The sequence below is a fragment of the Piliocolobus tephrosceles genome, chromosome 14, assembly GCF_002776525.5.
Source record: "Piliocolobus tephrosceles isolate RC106 chromosome 14, ASM277652v3, whole genome shotgun sequence".
NCBI classification, from domain to species: Eukaryota; Metazoa; Chordata; class Mammalia; order Primates; family Cercopithecidae; genus Piliocolobus; species Piliocolobus tephrosceles.
The window spans coordinates 88,416,599-88,429,712 of NC_045447.1; the positions used below are offsets into that span (position 1 = coordinate 88,416,599).

The window sequence follows — 13,114 nt, forward strand, 5'->3', positions numbered from 1 at the left end:
AATTACCTTGTTTAGTTATTTTGGTGCATATACACTCACAGTTTATTTTGGAGGGTACACCAGAAAATAGCACTCCTGAAAGTTTAGCATTTTGCTTTTGTCCAGGCAAGCGTGTGATTTTACTTGCCTTAAATTCTTCAGGTATAATTATTTCTGTGATATAATACGGAGTATATCTTGGGGGCCTTTATTGCCCATTTGTACAGGCACTGAAGCCAATTTGAAGCAATCTTCTGAACAGAATCCTGGCCCCCTGGCATGATTACATCCAAGCAGAGATAGCATGCATGCATTCATACTAGATTTCTTTGTTATCTTCCCCAAATCAGGCAACTTTATTTCTTACTTATCTCCTAGTAATTCTGGATCTAGATAGAAATGGCAAAATCAAAGAGTCATACTCAAGCATCACCATGAAGTGTAATCTGGAGCTATGTAACATGTACATTAGCCTTACAAATCTGGATTCAGGGACAGGATTTTAGAACACACAGACCAAACTGTCCCATGTTCTAAAATATGCAAGTTAGGTCAGTTGCCTACACACCTAGAGTGCAGCCGTTTCTACCCTACCTATTTCCACTATGAGGAATTATTTCTACTGCATCATATGGTGGTATAATGTCATCAGCATGTATGGAAAGCACTTACGTATAGCTATAGGATATGTCACATATCTACTGTAACATGTTACCTAGGATATTAGTCAGTATATCACTGGTAATTCTCATTATGAGAACTATGAAAAGAAAAAACCACTAGAAAAGGCAGTTGTGTCTCCATCTGCCTTTTCTCAACCCTCTTCTCCTTGTGAGTTTCTTACACTCAAAAAGGCCAGTGCTTAAACTCCCAGCCTCTCTTGCAGGTTTGTATGGTCATGATGACCCAGTTCTGGCCAGTGCGACATAAACAGAAGTTGAAGTAAGGGAATTCCGGGAAAGACCTTCCCCCATCCCATGAAAGACATTAGAGCAAAAATTCTCTCCTGCCCTGTACTTCCTTCCCCACTTCCTACCTTTGATAATTGGAACACCGGCAGACATCTCACCACCAAGAGAAGACAAACTAAAGGATCAAAAACAATGTACTGAAGATGGGAGAGCAAACGATGAAAATCATGTGGATCCTTAGTGATCCTGAAGGGAAATAAACCTTTGGATGCTTACCTCTACACTTCACTTGAGTGAGATAATCAAATATCTTCATTAGAAAGTCACTGTTGGTGGTACATTGTATTATTTATTTCTGGTAGTATTCATAAGTGATACAGGATTCAGAAAGAAAATTTAACTGAAATATATACAAAGAATTTGGATTTTTCCTAAAGATTTGGGTTTCTAGGTTTTTTTCCTTCTCGTTGTATCATGAACACAAAAATAAACAATATTTTCTTTTTTGTGGCAGCTTCTATAAAAGTTAAATTGAGTTTTTTATCTACTTGGTGTAAAGAATTATGTTACACATTATTTTGTTTTGGTTCTTTTGGTCTCATTCCTGACTTTATTTTCTTCTTCTTTGGCAAAAATGTCTCACTATTCCCAAAATTGCATGATTTTCTCATTTGTCTTATTCAGCAAAACACTTGTCTACTTCAAGATTTATCATGGACCAGGACTGATCAACTAAATGTGAATAGATATGTTCTATATCAGCTTCCCTAGAACACAAAGCCTGAATCAAGGATGAAAGGAAGATGCTTTTTGGCAGGGCATAAATTCAGAGGATCCAGAATGAGGACAAAGGCAACTGAGCTATGCAAGATGTAAAATGATGTTTCAACAACACAAAGCTGATTGTTTGGCAGTTGCATATATTTCATGCATAGAACTTCTCCAGATAGACTACCAAGAAACACTGTGCTTCAAAGAATGTGATAAGGACTATGAAAGGGTACATATGATAAAGAAGAAAGAAACTGGGTTTCCTCCATTCTTCTATTTTGGTCCAAGTCACCCCATGGAGAATTACCTGCACACCTAGATTGTGTTTGACCCATTGGCAGGCACTCAGAGCCCCAACACCATGCGCTCTGGCATTCACGTAAGTTCAGATAGGATGAAACAGCCAAACAATTTAGGTATGAAGCCTGGCTGATCAGTAAAGGCCAAGTAGAGAGCTTTCTGAGGGCAAAAGGCTGACTCTCCCCTAGGTGTCCAACTGCCAGAACTTACAGACAGGAAAAGTGAATCAAATAGCTGGAGGTCACAGTAGGGTCCAACACCCAGGCACTCCGAGGAGGAACAGAAGAGAGGCATATAATGTCTCAGCCACTTCCTTAAGGGGAAGCTGCTTGCTCCCCACACGGTAATTTGATTTTCCTGCAGACTAAAATTTAAATATGGTGTGGTGCTGATCAAAGGAAAAAGAAAGAACAATGCCCTCATGGAGCAGAGCTGCCCTTAGACTACCCACCTATCTCTGAATGATTACATTAGAGATAAATAATTTTCCATCTAGTGTGAGCAATTGTATAAATCAGTCTTTTAGTTTCAATGGTGTCAGTTCTTTCTATTTGTTTTCTTTTTTTCTTTCATAGTATTTTAATTTATGTCATTTTCTGACATTCTATATATTCTTGTAAGAGTGCTTGGCTTCTTTTTGGAAGAGTGTACCTTGTGCCATTTGTTTGCAACTCCAAATCCTTACCTACACCTTTCCACCTGCCTTCTTCCCCATTGGCAGATGACATTAATGGGCTCTTCCTTGCTTTCTGGCTTCCAGTTAGAATTAACAATGGGGATATCAGCAAGAAATCAGAGATGAGTAGAAAACAACATTACAGGATATTTTTTCTGCTGGGATCCCCTGTCTCAACCTGGTTGTCTCTCTCCAGTGAAGGTCACTACTCCTCTCAAGACAGCCTTCTCAAGAAAATTTTCCCTTCTGGGTCCTAGTAATCACTCCCTCTCTCCTCATTCCCCTGGGCCTAGAGGTGGTACCAGCTCCACGGTTATTAATCCAGTGTTATTGTGCTATTTCTTGTGGTTTCTATCAAGTCCACACTTCTGCAGTTGGTTCTTATGTAAATACATTTTCTTGGAATATTCTTAATTTATGCTTGACATCCGTTTTCTGTTGAGACCCTGATTGCAACAAAACAAAACATTGTGTAAGTACATAAAATTTCCAGATATCTCTCTCCCTATTCCTTCCCTTTACCATCACTGCATCTCTCATCTTTATTTGCCCTTAATGTAAGTCAAGCTTTGTGGTTACTAGAAAAACCAGTATCTAACAGAGAAGACAAACTTCTGCTTTTCTGACTCTTCTCTGATTTTGTATAATTTTTCTCTTCCTCCCACATTTATTTAAAGAAGAGCCACATTCAACATTACCATAGGATCTGCAAGGGTAACGTTAGTTGGTTTCCATTACATTTCTTCACAAAAGATATTTTTCAAAAAATAATGAATGCCTATATACCAGATTTTAGTCTTTACTCTGCCTTAGCATCTGTGTAATCCTTAAAATTCTTTTAACCTCCCCAGGCCTCAGTTTACTCATTTGTAAAGTAAGGGAACTAAATAAAAATACTTTCAAGTTTCTTTCAACCCAAAATATCTATAAATGTATTATTATAATTAGGTCCTGAATGATAAATTGATAGATTTAAAAGACCAGTGTTTTACACAGACTTTATAGACACAAGATACATATGTGTGCAGGTGTATTGATGTATTTTTGTTTATGAAGAAATGTATAGGTGTGTAATGCAATGCCTCTCTAATCTTGAAGTCATTATTCCAACAAACTAAGCACTCTAAAATATAGTTTTTACCCAGAGAAAAGTATACAAGGATCAAGTGTTGCAAAAGCCCTGAACACCTTCCCATAGGAAGGGCATTCATTCAAAGACCATCATCAGCCTTTGATTTTCACAAATTATGCTTCTATTAATCATCCACAGACTATCTGATTCAGAGCCCAACGACTGCACAAAAGACATACAAACTTACCATACTAATTTGTGAATTAGGAGGAAAGCAAAATCAAATAAAAAATGATCCCCCCATTTTATTATTCATTCCATCAGTGAAAGTAGTGAGAAATGACAACTGTCTATTTTCAACTTGATATGGCACATATTAGAAATAACCTGAGAGTTAAGCGAAAACTGCATATTTTGAAGTTATCAAGCAAGACTAACAAATTTCTGGTCTCTAAATGCAACTAAACATAGTGTTCATCTCCATGTCCTGAGGCAGGACTATTTGTTTATCATTGTAACTTTAGCATCCAGTGCAGCAGCTGACCCACAGTAGGCATTCAGAATATATTTGTCAAATTAACAAATGAATGGATGAAAGAATGTACTCCTCCCTCACAATTTAGACCATATGCAATACTGATCTTTCTGTCTAAAAACATTCTGGTAGTTTAAGTTCTAAGTCTTAGAAAAATAAACATAAAATTAGTGATCTAATTTTCTAACGTAAACATTTAATTGTTCCACAAAATGTATAGCCAGATGCAAGCAAGTAATTGTATATGCAAAACAATAATTTGCAAGTAAAATGACTCACTTACATGTGTGAGGACATATTTTACAGGTGCAATTTAGGTGCAAATTTCTGAAATTTTGAACCCAGGCATTCAGCCCATCTAACAGTTTTACTGTGATGTGAAGAATAAAATAGAAAAGCTATCTTGGTTCTGAAAGTGAGCACCTAGACTGCTATATCAAGCAGCTTAAGTCCTTAGGGTATTTGGGCAGAGGGAGTTAAAAATAATAACGAAGTTATTTCATTTGGGAATATAGTTCTTAACCCAAAAGTTACTGTAGGTTTAAATTTCAAATACATTTTCTCACCAGTTCATCCACTCTCACATGGAACTGCCTGCAGGCAAAATCAGGAAGGAGAGGAAATTTGTCTCAGGTCTCAGGAATTCATCTGTTGTTCTTCTGTTTTCTTCTTTTTTCCCAATATTAAGGTCATTCCTCCATATCCAAAATTTTCAGTAGTTAGATAGCACGATGAACCAATTCAAAGCCTTAGCACCTTGTATTTCAACTATTCCTCACTCTCCTTACTAAGATCAAAATAAACTTGTCTATATATATTAAAGAAATAATCTACTAAATTTGACATGAATAGTAATTATTAGGTGAGTTTATTAATAATACTTACTTCATTGCCCAATAGTAATAATGATTCTGTAGGGCTATAATTGGGCCTAAGAATAAATATTTTAACAATTAGTCCAGGTAATTCTGATGTAGACCACCGTATTTTGAGAAACATGCCTTTAAAGCTCCAGTTTTTACTTTCCAAGGTGACATTTAACTAAAAATAAGAGTGAAACTATTAAAAGTTAGTACTAAACGATAGGTTTTAGCATGAGAATTAAAAAGACCTGATACTTTAACTGAAATCATTGAGGCAGTCCAGCATGATGGGGGAAAGTAGAATCATGAATTTAGTTGGACTTTGCTCTGAAAGTGTACTCCTCCACTTGTGAAATATATGACAGTGGACATGTTCCTGAACTTCTCTGAGCCTCAGTTTCCTTGCAAAAGGATTTAATTAACCTTTTGCTCCAGGTTTGGGAGGATTGAATGGCAGTAAAGGAAAGAGCCTAGGAAGCTGAGAAGCACATGGAAGCAGAGCTCTGTCTCTGGAGTTGTAAAGGAACAGCTGAATATGTCCTGAGAGCCTGGAAGTGTCAGGAACTTGGACTCAGACTGAGAGGTTTTGCAGGGAGTAATGAAGGCAGTCTAGGTGGTGAGCTGCCTGGACCAAACTCTCAGAATCAGACCTGTATAATAGTATTTCAGTGGACATCAGCACTGACAGATGAAGTTACCAGAAATTAGGTCCAAATCCTAGCAGTTTCTAAGACTCCTGAATGAAAATGCAAAGCATGAAATTAAAAAAAAAAAAGAGAGACTCAATTTGATTAAGTGGTGTCAACTGATGAATGAAAAGGTTCATACATTTGTCAAGTGGAGCTTTATTTCTCATAAAGGATTGCAGCCTGCAGGGTGGCCATTCTGACAGGCTGGGAAACATAGCCTCCTTCCAGACTCCAGAAACAGACATTTCAAGGGTAGGAAGACTAAGACAGAGATGTATGCGGAATGAGGTGGCCGAATATACATATTCAATAAGCTATAGGAGGAGTCATGAATATTTATGAAAGAAGAAACATGCGCAGGTGTAATTGAATTCATGCCTCTCGATGGGACCCCGTGTTCAAAAATGGCGGCATTAGCATGATCTGAGGGTGAAGTTTTCAGCCCTCTGTAACAGAAGACACAAAAACCCTCACTGCTCATTCTTCGAAGACTGGGCAGAACCACTTCGTGGTCAGTGGTTTCTTATCGGGAAGGAATGCTGATTTGTTGTGCAGAAACTGCAAAAGGGAGTGGCAGTAGTCAGGCCGTTGGGTTAAATCAGCAGTAAAATTTCACCAAAGGGCTTGTTTCTGTTTAACCCTTAGGGAAGAAAGCCTAAGAGTGGTTAGCAAGGGAAGGGATATAATGGGACATATCCATCCTCACATCCTGTCATGGCCAGGGGCTCAGCTTCCAAGTTTTTTTTGGTGTCCCCTTGGCCAAGAAATGGTCCATTCAGTTAGTTGGGGGCTTAGAATTTTATTTTTATTTCTTCATGGGTATAACTCAGTGAGCTATAGGGGATTCAAAGTAGAGAGAAATTTTAATTCCTGAAAACTTAAGAAAGTTTTATGTATTACCCACCTGATGAACACCTGAGGTGTTCCCCCTTCGTGTGTAATATGCTGAACAGGATGCTTTACACAGAGTAATGTGTTCAAAATGTGCTGACTTTCTCACTAGTCACTTAGGGCAAGCAGGTCAATGAATAAAAGTAAAAAGGAACTAAGGTATCAGGCTGATTTTTCAATGCCCTGGCTGACAAGCTTGCATTAAAATAAATTATGTCATTAGGAAAAAGTAAAATACATGATTGTGTGCTGCCTACTATGAAATGTTATAAAACATGGCTCCTGCCCTCTGAATATGAATAAGGAAGGCAGATAAGGCTAGACCTCATGGAAGCTAGCTATTGATCAACACGGATTTCAAAGGCAAATGAAAGCTTAGAAGGAGTGACTTTTCAATACTGGAGAAAGACTAGTAGGAGCCAGGCCTCGCGCAGCAGTTTACGGGCCACTACCATACTTTACCTAAAGTCTGCCATCCACTATGAAGTAAAGTCATGATGCAAAGCTACCATTTCCTGGTCTCTCCTAAATAGAAATAAAAGGAGATGATTTTTTAATGAATTGTCCTACCTTATTAGTTGCCATCTAGTGAGCATCTGCAATAAGCCTTGTCTGGCTCTGAACTAGAAATGTCATGGATGTTTCCTGTTCTTTCAATGAGGCTGATATTATTATGCCCACTTTTTGCAAAGAATCCAGGAATCAGGTGAAGGAACTTGCCCAGTGTCACAGACTAAGCTGGGTTCCACTCAGCTCTATCTGATACCAAAGCCTATTAGGTTCCACTGTGTCTGACCCATGGTTTTCCATGAAGTCAATGAGCCTAACTAAAGGTAAGAATCAAGCTCCAGTCCTTCTTCTGTAGTTTCTACCTCTTTTCTTCTTCATTCATCCCAAAATAATCTCACTACCATTTCTACAAAGTAATGCACCCTGGCATATCAGTTATATGTCTGCTTTAAAAGAATAAAAAATTAATAAACAAAAAAGGAAATATTAATTTTAATGCAATAGCAAATTGTTTTGTTATTGGTTGCTCTAAAGTTTATTGAAAAGTAGCCTGTGGAGAATATTCCCAATTTTACTCTCTTTAGCTTCCTTCTCTTCCAGCCTAAAATCCTCAAAAAAAAGCTTATGTTGTATTTTTTTCCAAAAACATTTACTTTCTTACATGAAGAACACAATTTTGAATATTTGTCTCAAACTGTTGTAAATAGAAGTTTAAAAATAAATCAGCATCTACTATACCCATAGCCTCTATAGTGTGGCACTTTCCTATAGAAAATGTGCTGAATTTCAGTCAAAACACATTTTTTTTTTTCCTTTTAGTGTGTGACTTAAATTGATCTTTTCTCCTACTAGTTTTGCTGAGAGTGAGATTATAATCAAATGTTATATAACAATAGTCAAATATTACAGCACACCATGCCTTTCATCACTGTAGCCTATCCAAGTGTTTGTCCCAAGGTGAATCTGCCTTTTACTATTGAAAAATTGATGCTGGAGACAGTTATACATCTTGCCTGAGGCCATGCAAAGCCAACGGTAGAAATACAAAGTTAAGCATTGAATCAAGTATTCCTTTTTCCCTTATGTTTACTCTTAGATATCTCTACTCCAAAAACTTATATTTTTTAAGAAAATAATTTTTATTTAGTGCACATTTTATAGTAAGTCCATTATTTGGTTGTCAACTTCTTGAGGGAAGGAGCAATTCTATTGATTCTTGGTGTTTAGCAATGTACACCCAATGGAAATTTGTTATAATTACATAATTAATTATATGTCTTCCTTTCCTTATTTCAGAAAGTATTTAGAGGAGCTTTCCAGAGCATATAAACTTAGGTTATAAGCGTATAAACTTAGGATATGCTCTTTCCAGAACATATAAACATATACAATTTAACAAATTAAAAGCGAAAGTGAAATACAATGTAAAATATTATGTGAGATGTAGAAGTAAGATGAAAGATAAAGCCCGGGGATGTGGCTAAAATGTGTTTACAATCTTGCAAAATGTTATACTGACTACAAATGGCTCCCATATTTACTTATAAAAAGTAAGAAAAGGGGACTTAGACCAGTTATCCCATTCACAGAAACTGACCCCTCAAAAAACTACCTACTGCCAAAGAGAAGCAATCTTCTTGATACAAGCAGATACATACCCTCCAATTGACTATTACATATGTGTTAAGTAACTTGTAGTGATTGATTTTGTTTTGGTTTAGTTTGGTTGGTTGGTTTTCTACACATTTCTCTGCCTTTAGGAACTTGGCAGCTTACTAATAAATTTACAAGCTAGTAATACCCTAATCTAAACAATGTCTCTTGTTCATAAATTTGAGTTTAACAATATCAAGTCATGTCCCTTGATGGCTTGCGAAATGCTAAAAATTGGCAGAGTGCCGTGAGTACAGTCATTCCTAGGATTTGATCAATAAGAAACATTCTGATCTCTGTATTGTCTACCCATTTCTCTCTTGACCCATATAGGTTCTTAATCTTCTAGTCTTTCCTACAAAATCTAGGTTTCTGGAATTCCCCTGACACAGGTAGGCAGCAGCCAAGAGAGAAAGCAGTAGTGCCACCTGGTGCTCAAAGAGATCAGAGCTGGTACATACCTACTCTCACTTCCTGCTCCTCCCACCACTTCTAATCAGATTGCCTATAAACAGTACCCACCCCCTTCTTGGGCCTTGCACACTTAGCCCTCAGTATGCATTCTGCAATGCCTTCTCCCATTTATTCTCCCTCCCAGGCTGCCTTCGATGCTCATTTTATCAGTTTTCACTTGTAAACACATTGAATGGTGGGAGGAGAGTCACATGATGTGAGTAACCCCACAATCCTGGCTGGTACCAACTCCAGTGTTAAAATATAGATGTACCAAAGTAAAAATATTTATTGCATTTTTGGGCATTGAACATTGAAAGGATTCCAAATATCGAGGACCAGGGAGGAAATAAGCACAGATGCCGCCATTTGGTGGGTTGTTGTTGTTGTACATTTCAGAGACAAAATACAGTAAATGTTTTACAGACATAGTTGCATTACTATGCGTCCCCTGACATATTGTGCTTGTCACTTTATTATTTAGCATTTATGCAGTATTTTATCTATCCTGTATTATCTTTCACAAGCCTATCAAATAGACCATTTTTCTTCCTATGCAGAACCTTGTCACAAATGACCAGACATGTTAAACTTCCCTCTCATCATACTGAAAGTTCCTAGTGAGAGTGGAAGGAAATTTCAATGCCTTGTCCTTTGCCTTCTATTTACTGGTTCACGAAATGACCACTAAAGTCCTAATAATTATGAGGAAAGGAAATAGATATAAAAAATATAGGTCTGTATTCATGGAGCTTTCTACTCTGATGGCCTGGGGATTCCTGAGCATCAAATGAAAATTTGTATCACAATGTGAGTGCCCTACCTAGGTTAATAGACTAGAATTAAGTTATGCACCATAGAGTATAATCATTTAATCTGTTTGTACTAAACTCCTGAGTATGGCACAAGAGAGGGGGAGAGAGAAAAAAAACAGAAAGAAACAGTTTAAATGTGCAGCTAATTCCCCACACTGTTCCTTTCAGTGAGCATATACCCTACCGCATGCATGTGGCAGAAGATGGCGGTCAATGGCTCTCAGCCTTAGCTCCGCATGCATATACCTCTCAGTGTGGAGCACTGAATATGTGTCTAGTTTTAAAGACACTATATGTCTTTATTATACATAATAAACATCTGAAGGAAGCATGCTCTATGTAGGATTCACAGAGCAATAGTATGTCAGTCTCAATGTGACATGAATGTAGACTCAATGTATTCTATTTGCTGGGCTATTTAAGGTATTTTCAAGGGTGATAGAACTATTTGTGATTTCTACTTTATGTCTTAATTTCAGACCCTGACACCCAAAGAGATGTAACTCAAATGTTAAAATTGATCTGGGAGAAGGAGGAAGGAGTGACTGCTTGCTTATATGTGTCAGGGAAGGTCTGACAAAGGAGTTGGCCTTTAGATTGAGTCTTAAAGAATGACTGGGATTTGTCTAGGCTAGTTGGGAGGATAGAGTACTCCAAGCAGAGGAAACAGGAGTCTGCAGAGGCAGAACTCTCTAAGTGATGGCATTTTCTAAGTATTCTAAATAATTTGATATGGTCAAAGGTTAAGGTACATGTGATACTGAAACTCTGTTTTTTATTTATTGGGACAATAAAGATAATTGTTAAACAGAAAAGTAGCATGATAACTGTGTCCCAAAAAGGGGCCGTCTGGTGCCTGTGTAAAGACAGCATTTGAAGTGACCAAAGGAGCAGAGATAAGTTTGGAAACTATTGCCTAGGTTCATGTGAGAAACAATAACAGATTAAACTAAGACATTGGCAACAGGAGGGAGTGGAATGTACAGTTTTTAAAGAATATTGGAGTCAGAAATGACAGAATTTGGTGACAGATTGGATGCAGGAGATGGCATTTTTCCAAATTCAAAGATATCTAAAAAGTTGATTTAGTCAAGCCCTGAAGAAGTAAAGCAGCTACATATTTATAAATTTGCTCCAACTCATGAGAGGGGTGTGGGAGTTAGAAATGTACCCCAAAGCAAATCACCAATTAAGGATCCTAGGAAGAATAACCTTCACTGATTTTACAGAGAACCTTTCCCAGAAACAGCCATACCAAAATTGCTTCTCCATTAATTATAAAACAATAATTCTTAAAAGCTTTGCCTATGATATCGGTCAAGGTCCAAAATACAAAATTGTGTATGAGAAACCATACCATATTTTGGAATTTAATGTATGGAAAAATGGTCTCTACTAAGTAAATCGTCTTACTTAATAAAAGACTGCATAAAAGATATATCTTTCTTTTTTTCCTAAGCTTACTAGGAAGCTCAAAATTAAATTTAAAATCAGTCTTAGGGTCATGCGTTGTGGCTCCCGCCCATAATCCCAGCAATTTGGCAGGCCAAGTCAGGAGGATCATTTGAGCCAGGAGTTTGAGACCAGCCCTAGCAATGTAGTGAGACCCTGTCTCTATAAAAAATTTTAAAAATTAGCTGGGCCTGGTGGTATGCACCTGTAGTCCAGGCTATTCAGAAGACTCAGGTGGAAGTATCATGAGCCCAGGGGGTCAAGATTGCAGTGAGCTATGATTGTGCCACTGCACATTCTGCCCAGGCGACAGAGCAAGACCCTGTCTCTACATAAATAAATAGATAATAAAATCAGTCTTAATGAGATGGCTAATTATATGTGTCAACTTGATTAGGCCATGGTAGCCAGATATTGGATCAAACATTATTCTAGATGTTTCTGTGAAGATTTTGTTTCGTGGCAATGAACATTTAAAGCAGTAAACTTTGAATAAATAAAACAAATGAAACAAATTATTCTCCACAACGTGGGTGGGCTTCATCCAATCAGCTAAAGCTCTTAATAGAACAAGACTGATCTTTTTCAAGGAAAAGAGAATTCTGCCAGCAGGCTGCAATTGAATCTGAACTGTGAATCTGGGTCCCCAGTCTCCCACCTACCCTGCAGATATGTATATTAAGAAATATACATATATATGTTTATATATGTATAAAGAGAGAGAGCACCTATATGTACAAATATATCTTTATAGCAGATATAAATATATATATATAGCAGATATATATATATATATATAGCAGATATATATAAATACAAATATCTACTATTGGTTCTGTTTCTCTGGAGAACCCTGACTAATAGACTCAGCAATTATACTGGTCCTGACAATTTCTTTTCCTTCTTTTGCAAAATCTTAATTTTTTGTTTGTTTTTACGCTTGTTATATAAATCTTATTGTAAATACATCTTGTTTGGGGGATGTCTTTCAAAATTAGAAAATGTGTTTTGAAATTTAAACACATTAAAATCAGACAGACTGTGCTACGTACTTTTATTTTTCATGTCAATTCTTAAACAACACTGTATGATAAATGATATAGTCCTTCAATAAAGATGAGAAAATTGAGCCATAGAAAATTTACATGACATTTTTAACTTCAAGCCCTGCAGATAACAGAACTGTGATGGAACTCAAGATCCAAGTGATTCTAAGTGACCAGCTCCCCCGCCCCCCAACACACAATGAAGCCTCTACAAAGAAAAGTTTAAATTAAAATAGAACACAAACTCTGAAGGCCTTTACTAGACTTATTTTAAGTGAAATCTCTTGTGACTCAATTTACCTTTTTGCTTGGAAATGACAACTTCTAAATGAGGCAAAATGTCTTTGTCAGTATTCGTTCTTACAAAGGACAGGAATCCATCACACAACAAGTTAGGCCAAAAGAGGACAGTGGCTTTTTCTTGAATCCTCAGGATTGAAATCAAAGTTTCTGGGCCTCAGAAACTACAGGAAGCAGAAACTCAAATACTTCCCAGTC

At 37.1% G+C, this 13,114-nt stretch overlaps 1 long non-coding RNA gene across 1 annotated transcript; it reads left to right on the forward strand.

Annotated features, from left to right (window-relative positions):
• The first annotated feature begins 965 nt into the window (after window positions 1-965).
• Window positions 966-12,863, forward strand: LOC111543396. Its single transcript, XR_002731853.1, has 3 exons — window positions 966-1,183; window positions 1,575-1,890; window positions 12,744-12,863. It is a non-coding gene; the product is annotated as an uncharacterized LOC111543396 (long non-coding RNA).
• The last annotated feature ends 251 nt before the right edge of the window (window positions 12,864-13,114 follow it).